This window comes from Nicotiana attenuata, unplaced genomic scaffold (assembly GCF_001879085.1).
Source record: "Nicotiana attenuata strain UT unplaced genomic scaffold, NIATTr2, whole genome shotgun sequence".
In the NCBI taxonomy this organism is placed as follows: domain Eukaryota; kingdom Viridiplantae; phylum Streptophyta; class Magnoliopsida; order Solanales; family Solanaceae; genus Nicotiana; species Nicotiana attenuata.
This window is the reverse complement of record NW_017670340.1, coordinates 499,121-513,827: the sequence shown is the minus strand read 5'-3', so window position 1 is coordinate 513,827 and position 14,707 is coordinate 499,121.

The following is a 14,707-nucleotide window of genomic DNA, read 5'->3' as shown; positions in this document are numbered from 1 at the left end:
TAAGAAACGCACACTCCGGAGACTGTCGAATCACTTCTTCCGCAGTGGAGGGAACTTGTACAGAAGAACTCCCAATTTGGGCCTCCTAATATGTGTTGACGCAAAGGAAGCTTCTAAGTTACTTGAGGATGTGCATGCTGGGACGTGTGGTCCCCACATGAATGGTTTCGTCTTGGCTAAGAAGATACTCAGGGCAGGTTACTTTTGGATGACCATGGAGACGGATTGCATTTAGTATGTCCGCAATTGCTTTCAATGTCAAGTGCATGTCGACCTGATAAAAGTGCCGCCAAACGAGCTCAATGCAACAAGCTCGCCTTGGTCGTTCGCTGTCTGGGGAATGGATGTCATTGGTCCGATTGAGCCCACTGATTCAAATAGACACAGGTTTATTCTGGTAGCCATTGTTTACTTGACAGAATGGGTAGAGGCTGTATCTTAAAAAGTTGTAACCAAGAAGGTCATCGCAGATTTTGTCAAGGATCGTATCGTCTGCCGATTCGGAGTTTCCGAGTCCATCATTACTGACAATGCCGCCAACCTCAACAGTTATCTGATGAAAGCTATATGTGAAGCTTTCAAAATCAAGCACAAGCATTCCACAGCCTATAGACCTCGGATGAATGGAGCCGTAGAAGCCGCCAACAAAAACATCAAGAAGATACAAAAGAAAATGGCACAAAACCACAAACAATGGCACGAAAAGTTACCCTTTGCCCCGTTGGGGTACCGCACCACGGTTTGCACATCAACCGGGGCAACTCTCTACATGTTGGTTTATGGTACCGAGGCTGTCATCCCAGCCGAGGTGGAGATTCCTTCTTTAAGAGTCATACAGGAAGCTGAACTCAGCAATGCAGAGTGGATAAGGAGTCTCTATGAACAATTGGCCCTTGTCTATGGAAAGAGAATGAACGCAGTATGCCACGACCAACTTTATCAGAACAGAATGTCCAGAGCTTTCAACAAAAGAGTCAAACCAAGGCGGTTCGCACCAGGGCAGCTGGTATTGAAGAAAATCTTCCCGTATCAAGATGAAGCCAAAGGGAAATTCTCTCCCAACTGGCAAGGTCCATACCTGGTTCACAGGGTACTGACAGGAGGAGCACTTATACTTGCAGAAATGGATGGAGAAATTTGGCCAAAACCAATCAACTCAAACGCGGTCAAGAGATACTATGCTTAAATTATATACATTTCTTCATCTGATGTAATTGAACTACGCTTGACCTGATTCCCATTTAAGAGAGGATACGTAGGCAGCCTTATGGGTTCGGTCATTTCATAATAAAATTTTCATTTCCCCCAAGATCAGAAACTAGGGCAGAATTTTGAGGAGGACCCTCAAAATTCCGGAGCAAGTCCAGTCGCGCCAACATGTATCAGACGGTCAACAATCAGCTAGGAAACTGGGGCAGAATTTTGAGGAGGACCCTCAAAATGCCGATATGAAAGAGTTGCAATGTCTTTGAAATGTGTTACAGTCACTAGTTCATCCAAAATAACGTGATATAATAACTCTATTTTTCATCAATAATTGCATATTTTCCAAAACTCTATTTCCATTACAGTCAGGTATCACCCAGAGGACTCGAAAGGCTTTCAGAATGGAGCAAAGCAAAGCCAGCCAACAGAAGCATGAACCAACCTTCCCCCCACAAAACTTACAATTTTTCTTTGACCGTAGACACATATGACATAACAGTAACATCCACGTAGCAAGATCGCTATCAACCATCGAATACATCTCCAGCTAAGACATATGCTACCTTTATTTGCTTCTTGCTCTTTGCATGGGACTAATCCATGTCCCGCACATTTGCATGAGTCTAATCCTTGACTACATCCTGCATGAGGCTAATCCTTGCCTCCCTATTTGCATGAGTCTAATCCTTGACTCCATCCTGCATGAGGCTAATCCTTGCCTCCCTATTCGCATGAGTCTAATCCTTGACTCCATCCTACATAAGGCTAATCCTTGCCTCCTATTTGTATGAGTCTAATCCTTAACTCCATCCTGCATAAGGCTAATCCTTGCCTCCTATTTGCATGAGTCTAATCCTTGACTCCATCCTGCATGAGGCTAATCCTTGCCTCCCTATTTGCATGAGTCTAATCCTTGACTCCATCCTACATGAGGCTAATCCTTGCCTCCCTATTTGCATGAGTCTAATCCTTGACTCCATCTTGCATGAGGCTAATCCCTGCCTCCGTATTTGCATGAGGTTATTCCTTGCCTCGCCGTCTGCATGGAACCAAGCGATGTCCCTCTTTGCACAAATATTGCTCTATTTTTAGTGCTATTTATTTGCTTTTCGATCGGGCTAAGCTCTGGCCTCCATTTCACAAGACTAGCCTTGTCTTGTTAACATCATATTACTGTATATCATGGGCTGAAATGTCGCCAATCTATCCGAAGGCATCATAGTCTAAAGGCATCATCCTCATAGCCGGAAGACACCATGCCATGGCCTAAGGATCTCTCAAAACTTGCATATCATTATTCAAAGGCGTCATGGTTCGGAGGCATTATCTTCATGGCTCGAGAACAAACATTTCATGGCCTATGAATCCCTCATTAAACAATTCATGGCCCAGGACGTCATGGTCTAAGGACGTCATCTTTAACCGTCCAAAGACAACCCTCATGGTCCAAAGGGAATTTGCATCATGCTTAAATTTCCGCAAATACGTTTGTAGCATTTTTTATCTGCAGACAACCGGCAAGCAACGGCTATCCTAGCAGGAGTGATCCCGCTCCAGTTCTCCCGACCATATCGAGCCTAACCTCTTCCATAAAACCGTTCATTTGACCAGCCTTAGAGGTGGTGTCCGTCCTTGAAATGACTCCATCGGTATACTTAGCCGACGAATCCGAAACTACACATGGTATGATTCCTGTAAAATCGGGGATATGTAGGCAGCTCAGAAGCCAGGGTGCGGCCTAATCTATCGAACCATTTCGCTCGATCAAAATTGGTCATCATTTCTTTACCCGAAAACTCTTTCATCCTTCCCGGGTAAAGAGGGGCAGCTGTTGATACCCAATTTTTCCCTATATATTATAAATATGCATAAATACCTTCAAAATAGCATATACATGCATATATAAGCATGCACAAGGTTTTATAATTTTTTCCATAATTTTAGGGACTTAAATTGATTTATTTCCTTTCCTTTTATTCATAAAATCCCCAATAATTATTCTCCAAATTATTGTTATGGTGATTTAGTCATTTAATTCTTATCTAGGCCAAAATATGGATAAAATATCTTTATGCAGTTTTTTATAATTGCATTTGATATTTTTTAAACTAAATTGCATATAATTGCAATATTAGCCCATTTAATGTATAACTACCTTTATATGCGTAAAATTGATCTCCTGTATTTTTAAAATGTTAAATATCTATTTTAAATCATTTTAGTAGAAAAAATTATTTTCCAAAATTATTTATTATTTATTATAAATTATATAGGGGAAAAGTGGCTATTTAAAATATAGCCAGATTTGCTTTCAATTGTAGCCCAATTAAAACCTAACCCCAACCCAATTTCAGATTAAAAACACCCAACCCAAGCCCTAAACCCGCCTACCCGACCCAAGACCCGTTAAATCCTGGTCGTTGATCTAAAGATCAACGGCCCTCATGAGTTCTTTCCTTTTTTTTATCCTAAACAGCCCCCTAACCCTATCTCATTTCTCAAATCCGCCGCCTCTGTATTCTCTCATCTCTTCTCCTCTCTCAACCCCTCAACCTAACCCTAGTTCCTTCAACCGCCGCCTCCCTTCTCCGGTCTTCTCCGGTGACCACCTTCCAAACCCCTAAGCCTCCAATGGTTCCTCTATTGCCATGCTCACCTTCTCTGAGGTCTTCAAGAGCCCTGGGCCACGCTAACTTGCATCTAGTTTGCCATCTGGTCTGTTCTTGGCTACTTCAGTATGATTCCANCTTGGCTCCATCCTGCATGAGGCTAATCCTTGCCTCCCTATTCGCATGAGTCTAATCCTTGACTCCATCCTGCATGAGGCTAATCCTTGCCTCCCTATTCGCATGAGTCTAATCCTTGACTCCATCCTGCATGAGGCTAATCCTTGCCTCCCTATTCGCATGAGTCTAATCCTTGACTCCATCCTGCATGAGGCTTGCCTCCCTATTCGCATGAGTCTAATCCTTGACTCCATCCTGCATGAGGCTAATCCTTGCCTCCCTATTCGCATGAGTCTAATCCTTGACTCCATCTTGCATGAGGCTAATCCTTGCCTCCCTATTCGCATGAGTCTAATCCTTGGCTCCATCCTGCATGAGGCTAATCCTTGCCTCCCTATTCGCATGAGTCTAATCCTTGACTCCATCCTGCTGAGGCTAATCCGTGCCTCCCTATTTGCATAAGTCTAATCCTTGACTCCATCCTGCATGAGGCTAATCCTTACCTCCCTATTCGCATGAGTCTAATCCTTGACTCCATGAGGCTAATCCCTACCTCCGTATTTGCATGAGGCTAATCCTTGCCTCGTCGTCTGCATGGAACCAAGCGATGTCCCTCTTTGCACAAATATTGCCCTATTCTAGTGCTATTTATGGTCTTTTTGATCGGGCTAAGCTCTTCTCTCCATTTCGAAAGACTAAGCCTTGACTTGTCAACATCATATTACTACATATCATGGGCTGAAATATCGCCAATTTATCCGAACGCGTCATAGTCTAAAGGCATCATCCTCATAGCCGGAAGACAACATGCCATGGCCTAAGGATCTCTCAAAACTTGCATATCATTATTCAAAGGCGTCATGGTTCGGAGGTATCATCTTCATGGCCCGTGAACATCATTTCATGGCCTATGAATCCCTTATCATACAATTCATGGCCTAGGACATCATAGTCGAAGGACGTCTTCCGCACCAGCCAAAGACGATCTTTCATGGTCCAAAGGGAATTCGCATCATGTTTAAATTTTCGCAAATACATGTTTGTAGCATCATCCATCTGCAGGTACCCGGCAAGCAACGACTATCCCAGCAGGAGCGATCCCGCTCCAGTTCTCCCGGCCATATTAAACATAACCTCTTCTATAAAACCGTTCGTTTATCCAGCCATAGATGTTGCGTCCGTCCTTGAAATTACTTTATCGGTATACTTCGCCGACAAATCCGGAACAACACATGGCCTGATTCCTGTAAAGCCAGGGATATGTAGGCAGCTCAGAAGCCAGGGTGCGGCCTAATCTCTCGAACCGTTTCGCTCGGTCAAAATTGGCCATCATTTCTTTACCCGAAAACTCTTTCATCCTTCCCGGGTAAATAGGGGCAGCTGTTGATACCCAATTTTTCCCTATATATTTTAAATATGCATAAATACCTTCAAAATAGCATATACATGCAAATATAAGATGCACAAGATTTTATAATTGTTTCCATAATTTTAGGGATTTAAATTGATTTATTTCCTTCCCTTTTATTCATAGAATCCCAAATAATTATTCCCCAAATTATTGTTATGGTGATTTAGTCATTTAATTTCTATATATATGCAAAAATATGGTTAAAATATTTTTATGCATTTTTTATTATTGCATTTGGTATTTTTTTTTAACTAAATTGCCTATAATTGCAATATAAGCTCGTTTAATGTATAACTACCTTTATATGCGTAAAATTGATCTCCTATATTTTTAAAAATGTTAAATATATATATCTTAAATCATTTTAGTACACAACATTATTTTCCAGAAATTAGTTATTATTTATTATAAATTATATAGGGGAAAAGTGGCTATTTAAAATATAGCCAGATTTGCTTTCAATTGTAGCCCAATTAAAACCTAACCCCAACCCAATTTCAGATTAAAAACACCCGACCCAAGCCCTAAACCCGCCTACCCGACCCAAGACCCGTTAAATCCTGGCCGTTGATCTAAAAGATCAATGGCCCTCATGAGTTCTTTCCTTTTTATCCCAAGCAACCCCCTAACCCTGTCTCATTTCTCAAATCCGCCGCCTCTGTATTCTCTCATCTGTCAACCACTTAACCTAACCCTAGCTATTCTCAACCGCCGACCTTCTTCTCCGGTCTTCTCCGGTGATCTCCCGTCAACTCCTAAGCCTCCAATGGCCCCTCTAATGCAATGCTTGCCTTCTCTAATGTCTTCAGGGGCCCTGGGTCACGCCGACTTGCATCTACGGTTTGCTATTGTCTGTTCTTGGTTACTTCAGTATGATTTCAAGCAAAATCACGCTGTATTTGGCACGATCCTTGAGATTTTAAACAGGTTCTTTCATCTCTACTTGGGTTTCTTCTGAAAACCCTAATTTTTTGCTTACAACTCCTAGATCTGGACGATTTTTAAACGATTTGATTATGTTTCTTTTATGTTTTACACTATCCTTGTAACTCTTTACAAGAAGCACCGATTTCAAGGTGTTTTTACCTTATTCTCAAATTAGGGTGTTTAAAACTTCTATCTATTGCATATTTCGACTGATTCTATGATTTTACTCCCTTTCCAACTCGCCTATGTTGAAAACCCTAATTTGTTAGTTCTAATCTTAGGGTTCTGAATTTGGTTTTGATAACGTGTTCAGTTAATCCATATGTTTTTATGATTCTGTGATTTTACCCTATGATTGCTTGTTAAAGTTCCTAATTATGGTTATCTCTGCCTATCGTGTGATTTTGCCCTACTTTGTTCACCAATGTTTTTGATTCTTCACTTCTCCTACCTGTATCATGCTTGTTCTAGTAATTCAGACTATGCTCTACATGAATCCCTAATTTATGTACGATTCTTGTCCTACTCGACCTCTTGGAGTTCGAGTTTTTTGCTTGCTATGTGCTTGTTGTTATAAAGTTGTGCTAAATCAGTGCTATTTTCTACTTTTGAATCTTTGAATCTTTGTGATTGACCTTTCACTGATTTCGTATGATATCACTACTGATTTTTTACCTTGTAAAATGTTTCTGGCCTTATTCCATGGTCAATTATGTTATTAATTGATTTCTTAAGTCTTTCCTTGATTGAAATATGCTGAACCTAGCCTCTATTACTTGTTATGTACTTGTACTATGCAGAAAATATTTCCTTATTTGTCATGTTCAGCCTTATTTGTCATATGTCAATTACCGTTTGAAGTTAACTCCTCAATTAAAGGGAGTACTTACCTTGATTTCCTGACTGATTGATTCTGAGTTCCATAATTACTAATGAACTTTGATTTTTACCTTATTTGCTACTTGCTTTCAAACTATAAATACCCTAGTCTTTCATTATCACAGCACACGAACACTTTGGTTCAAAAGCTCTCTCTCTCTCACTTAAAACTTTCTGCTCTTTGTGTTACTTGCTTTTATTCTGAGTTAGCCGGCTGCAATCCAAGGCTAACTATTGTGCTCTCCTGCTCCTTCACTTTTGCTTACTGTCCTCTTTACTGGTATGTTCTAGTTTCAATTCAAGTTTCAACAACAACATGGTTCTTTTATTGCTTCAGTTTATCTTGTTTCTAGTTTGCTTCTACTTATGGTTTTGCTGTGAAACTTGCAGTTAATGTGATTACATAATTAGCATATTATGAACTCCCTTCCTTAGGATCAGTATGAGCATTTTCCCCTTTTTGTGTAGTCTATTTTTTCTGCATTATCTGGTTTATGGTATGAATCCCCCTCTATGTAGTCTACACTCTTGACTTATATGGTTATGGAATTAGTCTTAAATCATTTGGATCATACTAAACCCCCTTAAGTATTGTTGGTTCTGTGACTGTGTTTGATCAGTTGTGTTTGCGTATGTCTGTACCACTTCCTAAGACCTTGGTTGGTTCTGTATTTACAATCATGTGTTCTATGTGTGCCCAATCCCTATTACCCTTGTGTGTAGTTTCTTTCCTCTCGGCTTTGGTCATGTGAACATTGCTGATGTGATTTTAGATTCCATTTTTGATTTACTATTGCTTGATCATGTAACTCTCTCTTTTCAAAGCTATTTTACTGCATGACCCTCTCTCTTATTCTACAAAACTATTTCAAACAAGTCTCTTTTAACACTGTTTTCTTATTAAAATCCTTTCAAACTATGTCAAGCACTCTCACTCAACTCCTATGTCAATAAGTTCTGCCCCCTCCAGTATGTGTACTACCTTGGGATCCTCTTGAGAACCCTCTAAACTTTGGCATACTGAGGTTGGCCCTTCCACACTGCACTTATTCAGTTTTGGTTACCAAGTCTAGGTGTAAGCACTGCCCGGGAACTTTGATGCACCTAGACTATAGTATTGTCTACGGAATTGAGGCATTTGAGGCTATTGGAGGCTTTGGAAATCTGGGCCTGATTAAAGGCTCCCTATAGAATAGCTTCTTGTTTTCTTATTTACCTATATAATTCATTCTTATGGTCTGTAATAATTTGTAAACAAATATTAAGTTAATTAGTGAAAAGGGGTGGATAGTTACATGTTTGTGGGGTAATACGGGTAGAAACCATGCCTATAGGACTTTAAATTTTGATATGATTGCCTTACCAAGTAGAAAACATGCCTATAGGATTTTCACATCTTGTTATGCTTGTCAAACCATGTTAGAAATCATGCCTATATGTTTCAAGTGATTCATAATAGAAATCATGTTTATAAGTCTTAAAATCAGTTTCACAAGTAGATGCCATGCCTATAGGATCTAATTTAACCTAGCCTCTGTTATAATAAGTGTTTACATGTTTTATTCATGCATGCAGTGTTTCTGAAATTAGTATTAAACTTAGATATCATGCCTATATGGAACAATATCAAATCCTGCCTATGGATCTCGCCTAGGTTTAGTTTAAATAACTCAATCCGGTTAACGTTTAATTCACTTCGAAACTGGTTTAACTAATGGTTTATATTCCCTGAAATGAGTTCTTTTAAAACTGCCTTAATCTGTTATTAGACAGCATGCCCATAGGGATTTAAAAGTATGCCATGTTTTACCTTAAAATGTATTCATCAGTATTCCGCGTATAGGCAAGCCTGTAGGGCGTTTCCAAAACCTGCAATCCTGAAACTGTTTTCTATGACTAAATGTTTTTCTGATCCAAACAGGCTTTCAAAACCAATAGGCAACTGCTAGGGCCATTACTCCTGAGTTTATAAAATAAACTGCCTGTCTTCTATATATTTCACTTAGACATCATGCCTTAGGATACTGCTTAACAAAAGGCCCTTATTTGTGCTTGGGTCTTGCTGCCTATGTGTATTGTTTGAGGAGGTAAACTTTGAGCCTCTAATTGCTCCTCTTTATCTTATGTGCTAAAAGTCATAACTGTTTTGCTCGTCGCCTTGGTATTTTTTACCTTTTAAAACCTTAGGGGTCTGTCTAGAACCACCTATAGGTAGAGGTCCTAAATCCCTCCAGGACCATTAAGAAGGGATGGGTAACAACACGCAATAGAGATCGCTGACCAAACACTCGCTTTGCATGACCACTAAGGGGATGGGAAGGGTAGATATTGGATATGATGACTACGCACTAATGTCACGTATAGCCCCTCATCGAGGAGTGTTTACCGGACATTGTGTGGGATGATCCTATAGGCTATCCAACCTAGGACTCCTCCTTTACCAAAAGTCTTTTTCTATTCAAAACCTTTGTTTACAACTCATTCAAAAATCTTTATCCTATTACTTAAGTTACCCAACATGCTTTACTTGCAACCTATTTTATTCAACTATTTATTTATATGGACTAATTTGTGAATATAAGTTCGGCCGGGACCCACAGTTGAGGATCAAGAGGGATGCCTAACACCTTCCCCTCGAGGTTATTTTGAGCCCTTACCCTAATCTCTGGTAATGCAGACCAATCTAAGAGCTAACCGCTCTAGGTGCCCTAACGCACCATAATCCGTTAGGTGGCGACTCTTCAAATACCCAATTCCCAAAAGGAAATGAGTTATTACCACCATGAAATGTTGAAACCCGGACTTCTCTCCCCGCGAGGGTGGGAAAAAAGGGGGCGCGACACTAAGTATCAAATCTGATTGGAATATTTCTCAAGCAGTCATGGACTCTTTCATTGACCTTATGAGTGAACTAGTTGACCCTAATATCAAATTACCTGGTGATTTCTATAAGGCGAAGAGATTGGTTTCTAAGTTAGGACTTTCGTCAATGAGTATTGATTGTTGTGAAGATGGTTGCATGTTATATTATAAAGATGATGCAACTTTAGACAGTTGTAAATTTTTCAAAAAGCCTCATTTCAAGAGGCTTTCCAGCGGGAAAATGGTTGCTATCAAGGCGATGCATTATTTACCTCTTATACCTAGGTTAAAGAGGTTATACGCGTCGATGAGTTCTACTCCTCATATGAGATGGCACTTTGAAAATAGAAGATCGCCTGGTATTATGTGTCATCCTTCAGATGGAGAAGCTTGGAAGCACTTTGATAGGACATATCCAGATTTTGCTAGTGAACCAAGGAACATTCGGTTAGGTCTGTGTGCGGATGGCTTCACACCTTTTTCTGTATCTGTGACACCATATTCATGTTGGCCTGTCTTTCTTACACCTTATAATCTACCACCCGAGTTTTGCATGACTAGTCCATATATATTCTTAAATTTTATTATCCTCGGTCCATGTAATCTGAAAAGTTTGATTGATGTATATTTGCAACCTTTGATTGATGAGCTAAAACAATTGTGGTATGATGGTTTTGAAACATATGAAATATAAACCAAGCAGAATTTCAATTTGCATGCTAATTTAATGTGGACTATTAACGATTTTCCTGCGTATGGAATGTTGTCTGGGTGGATGACTGCTGGGAAGCTAGCTTGTCTTTACTGCATGGAAAATAGTAAAACGTTCACTTTGAAACATGGCCGAAAGCAATTATGGTTTGATTGTCATCATCAATTCTTGCCTCATGATCATGAGTTTAGAAGGATGAAAAATGCATTCAAAAAGAATAAAATGGAATATGATTCTCCACCTCCGACACTTTCAGGTGAGGAAAATTGGGAGAGGGTCCAAAACTTCAATAAAGTTACTGAAGCTCCACCTTATAGATTACCCGGATATGGTGTTACTCATAATTGGACGAAATAGAGTACATTTTTGGAGTTGCCTTATTGGAAGGATAATCTTCTCCATCACAACCTTGATGTCATGCATATTGAGAAGAATTATTTTGATAATTTGTTCAACACAGTGATGGATGTTGAAGGTAAGACAAAGGATAACCCAAAGGCTAGAATGGACTTACAAGAATATTGCAGGCGGCTTGAATTATACTGCAGACAACAAACAATGGTAATGTGTTCAAGCCCAAAGCAAGTTACACATTCACTTTGGAGGAAAGACGGAAAATTTGTGATTGGGTGACGAAATTGAAGATGCCTGAGGGTTATGCGTCGAATCTTGGAAAAAAAGTAGATATGGAGGTAGGGAAGTTGAGCCATTTGAAAAGTCATGACTGTCATGTTTTCATGGAGACCCTAGTGCCTATTGCATTTTGTGGTTTGCCTGAAAGAATCTGGAAACCCATCACGGAGATTAGTTTGTTTTTCAAAGACTTGTGTTCTACCACATTAAGGGAAGAAAACCTACTCCGGATGGATCAGAACATTCTTGTAACTACTAGTAAGATGGAAAAGATATTTCCATGTGGTTTTTTTGATGTGATGGAACACCTTCCAATCCACCTTGTACACGAGGCACGACTTGGAGGTCCCATTCAATGCAGATGGATGTATCCCTTTGAGAGGTAATATTATAAGTTTGATGTAACTTTCTGTTTTATTGGAATGTTCTTGGCTAACATGACATTATGTAGGACAATTGGCAAATACAAACAATTTTTTAAGCAGAGAAATATGATTGAAGGATCTATATGCGAAGCTTATCTTGCAAAGGAAACTGCTCATTTTTGTTCTTATTATTTTGAGAGTAACGTGCCATGTTCTAGGAATAGGCCCAATAGGCACACGGTCGAATGTGTGAATGATCCATTATATCCGCCAATGTCCATATTCAATCAACCAGGCCGTGTTCTAAGGATGATACAAAGAGAAGTTTGAGTGATACGGAGTATAAGTCAGCTACACTTCATGTGTTGCTAAGTTGTCCCGAAGTTGTACCATTTCTCAAGTAAGTATTGATTTATTAGTTATCAAAATATAAAATTTACCGTGATTACATCTTGATGCAACTACTAAGAATATTGATGTGTCACAGTCACTTCGTGGGTCAATTTGGCCATGATGCTGTATATACGAGATTTTATACATGGTTCAAACAATTTGTAAGTTTATCCTGATAATGTTCTAACACTATGTACGTAAATAATGTTTGTAAGTTATGCTAACTTATGAATTTTTTAACACTATGTAGGTAAATAATCCAAATAATGGTATAAACCAATTTTTGAAAGATATATCTTGGGGACCTAGGCTTGAGGTCACAACAATGTCTAAGTACGTAGTGAATGGTTATAACTTCCATACAGAGTATTGCTCTAAAAATAAAAATAGCAACAGCAGCGGGGTGTGGGTTCAAGGTGGTGATGGCAACCAAGTTGGAGATATTTATTATTATGGTGTGCTCAAAGAAATAATAGAACTAGAATATACAGGTTGGTCATTTAAGAAATTGATACTCTTTAGATGCAAGTGGTTTGACCCAAATCCAACAAGAGGTACAAGAGTACACAATCAATACAACATAATTGAGGTTAATCATACGAGGGAGTATGATCGCTATGATCCTTTCATAATTGTACATAATGTTAGGCAAGTGTATTATGCTCCTTATCCATTGCGGTGGAATAAGTCTGATTGGTGGGTTGTAATAAAAACTAAGCCTGTAGGTAGGGTGGAAGTGGAGAATGTGTTAGATGTTGCATATCAAAACGATATCTCCAGTGTTCACCAAATAGTGGACGATCAGCTAGAAAATGATTTGGAACATCCTGAACACATATTGGAAGAAGTTGATATAAATGAATTAACAATTATAGAAAATGAGGACGAAGAATCAACTGAAGAAGCTCAAACAAGTGAGGACGAAGAATTCTCGGACGAGGAACAATACGTCGATGAGCTTTAAAAAGTTGGTTTTTTAAATAACTCTTGTTTTATAGATGGTTTCTTATATGTTTCAATCTAAATATGTATTATATTATGCAGATGGCAGGCAAGGGTCAAGGTAACAATGACCCTACTGGTTCTCGGGGTCGAGAAAAGGCTAGGAAGGAAAAGAGGAGGGTAGTTAATAATACTCCCTCTTGTCCACCCTCTATAGAGATGCCTATGTCTTATCCTCCACCCCACGGCTATACTGAGCTGCCACAACATCACGAGCCCTACATCTTCATGCAGACACCAGGTCTTTCATCACAGGGCCATACGAGTATACGTCCGACATACAGTCCAACTGCCTCACGACCACGTGGATCGCAGCTATCTGCATCGCATGGATTGCATCCATCCATGTCACAGCCATATGGATCACAGCCACTCGGGTCACAACCATGAGTATCATAGCCAGTTGAGGTCCATCCAGCTATGTGGCAGTCACAGTGATCGCAGCCATCTTCATCAGCGACTACATCTATTTCAGGCCTTCGCCTGCGAGGTAGTAGCTCTGACCCCCCTACACCATCCACACATACCTCTGATATACATGCTTCAGATGATGATGCTGATGATGACGAGGAGGTGCATTATGATCAATATGGCAGGATCATCATCGTCCCTGAGGGTGATGGGTAAGAGTTATTTGTTATTTTTGCGTTTATTGTTTTGTAAAATTTGTACTAAGATATTAATGTGTTTTTATTGTTAAATTGCAGGTTCATCCCGAGTAATATGCTACGAGGATAATCACCAAAGCCATCAGAAAGCTTTATGATGGCCCTTATGCGACTTGGACTGATTTCCCATTCTCGCTGAAGGAGCAAATTTTCAATCAATTTAAGGTATAAATGTTCTTTTAAGCAGTTTAATAATTTATATTTATGATATTTCTTGTTTAATATTTAACTTTTGAAATACAGAGCAAGTGTGTATGGGAACACCGCTATAGCGCGAAAGTGGCTGCAAATTTTCATCACAAAGCTCGCAAGCGATTGTCGCATACTTTCTCCGAAGCTAGAAAGAAGAACAAGAAGCCTGACTGGTTACTTCAAAATTTATGGGATGATTTGCAAAGGCAATGGCTTACCGCAAAGTTCATAGAGAAGAGCGAAAAAGGAAAGAAAGCTCGCGCATCTGAGAAGGGAGGCTCCTTGCACACTGGAGGTGCGGTCAGCCTAGGGACAATAAAAAGAAGATTGGTACGTAATTGCTTAAATTATTTTAATTTTCCAAGTATATCTATTCAGTTTATTAACTAAATTAATTTGTTTTAAGGAAAAGAAGTTGGGGCGTCCAATGAACCATGATGAGCTATTCAAGGAGACAAATATTGTAAAGAAGAAGAAAGAGACGGATCAAGAAAGATGGGTCGAAGACCGGGCCTCGACTGTATATGTAAGCTTTCACTTTTCTTTAAGTATTTTAATTTACTTTTATATAAATTTCGAAATACTAATTCAATTTAAATTTTCGTATAGGGTCGCTACCAAACTAACGTGTAGGAATTCATCCGCACTCAGCCAGCTGGTGAATCGGGCGAGCCAACCCAACCTTCGGACGAGGATGCTGAAAGAATATTGATGGAGTCTACTGGCGGTCC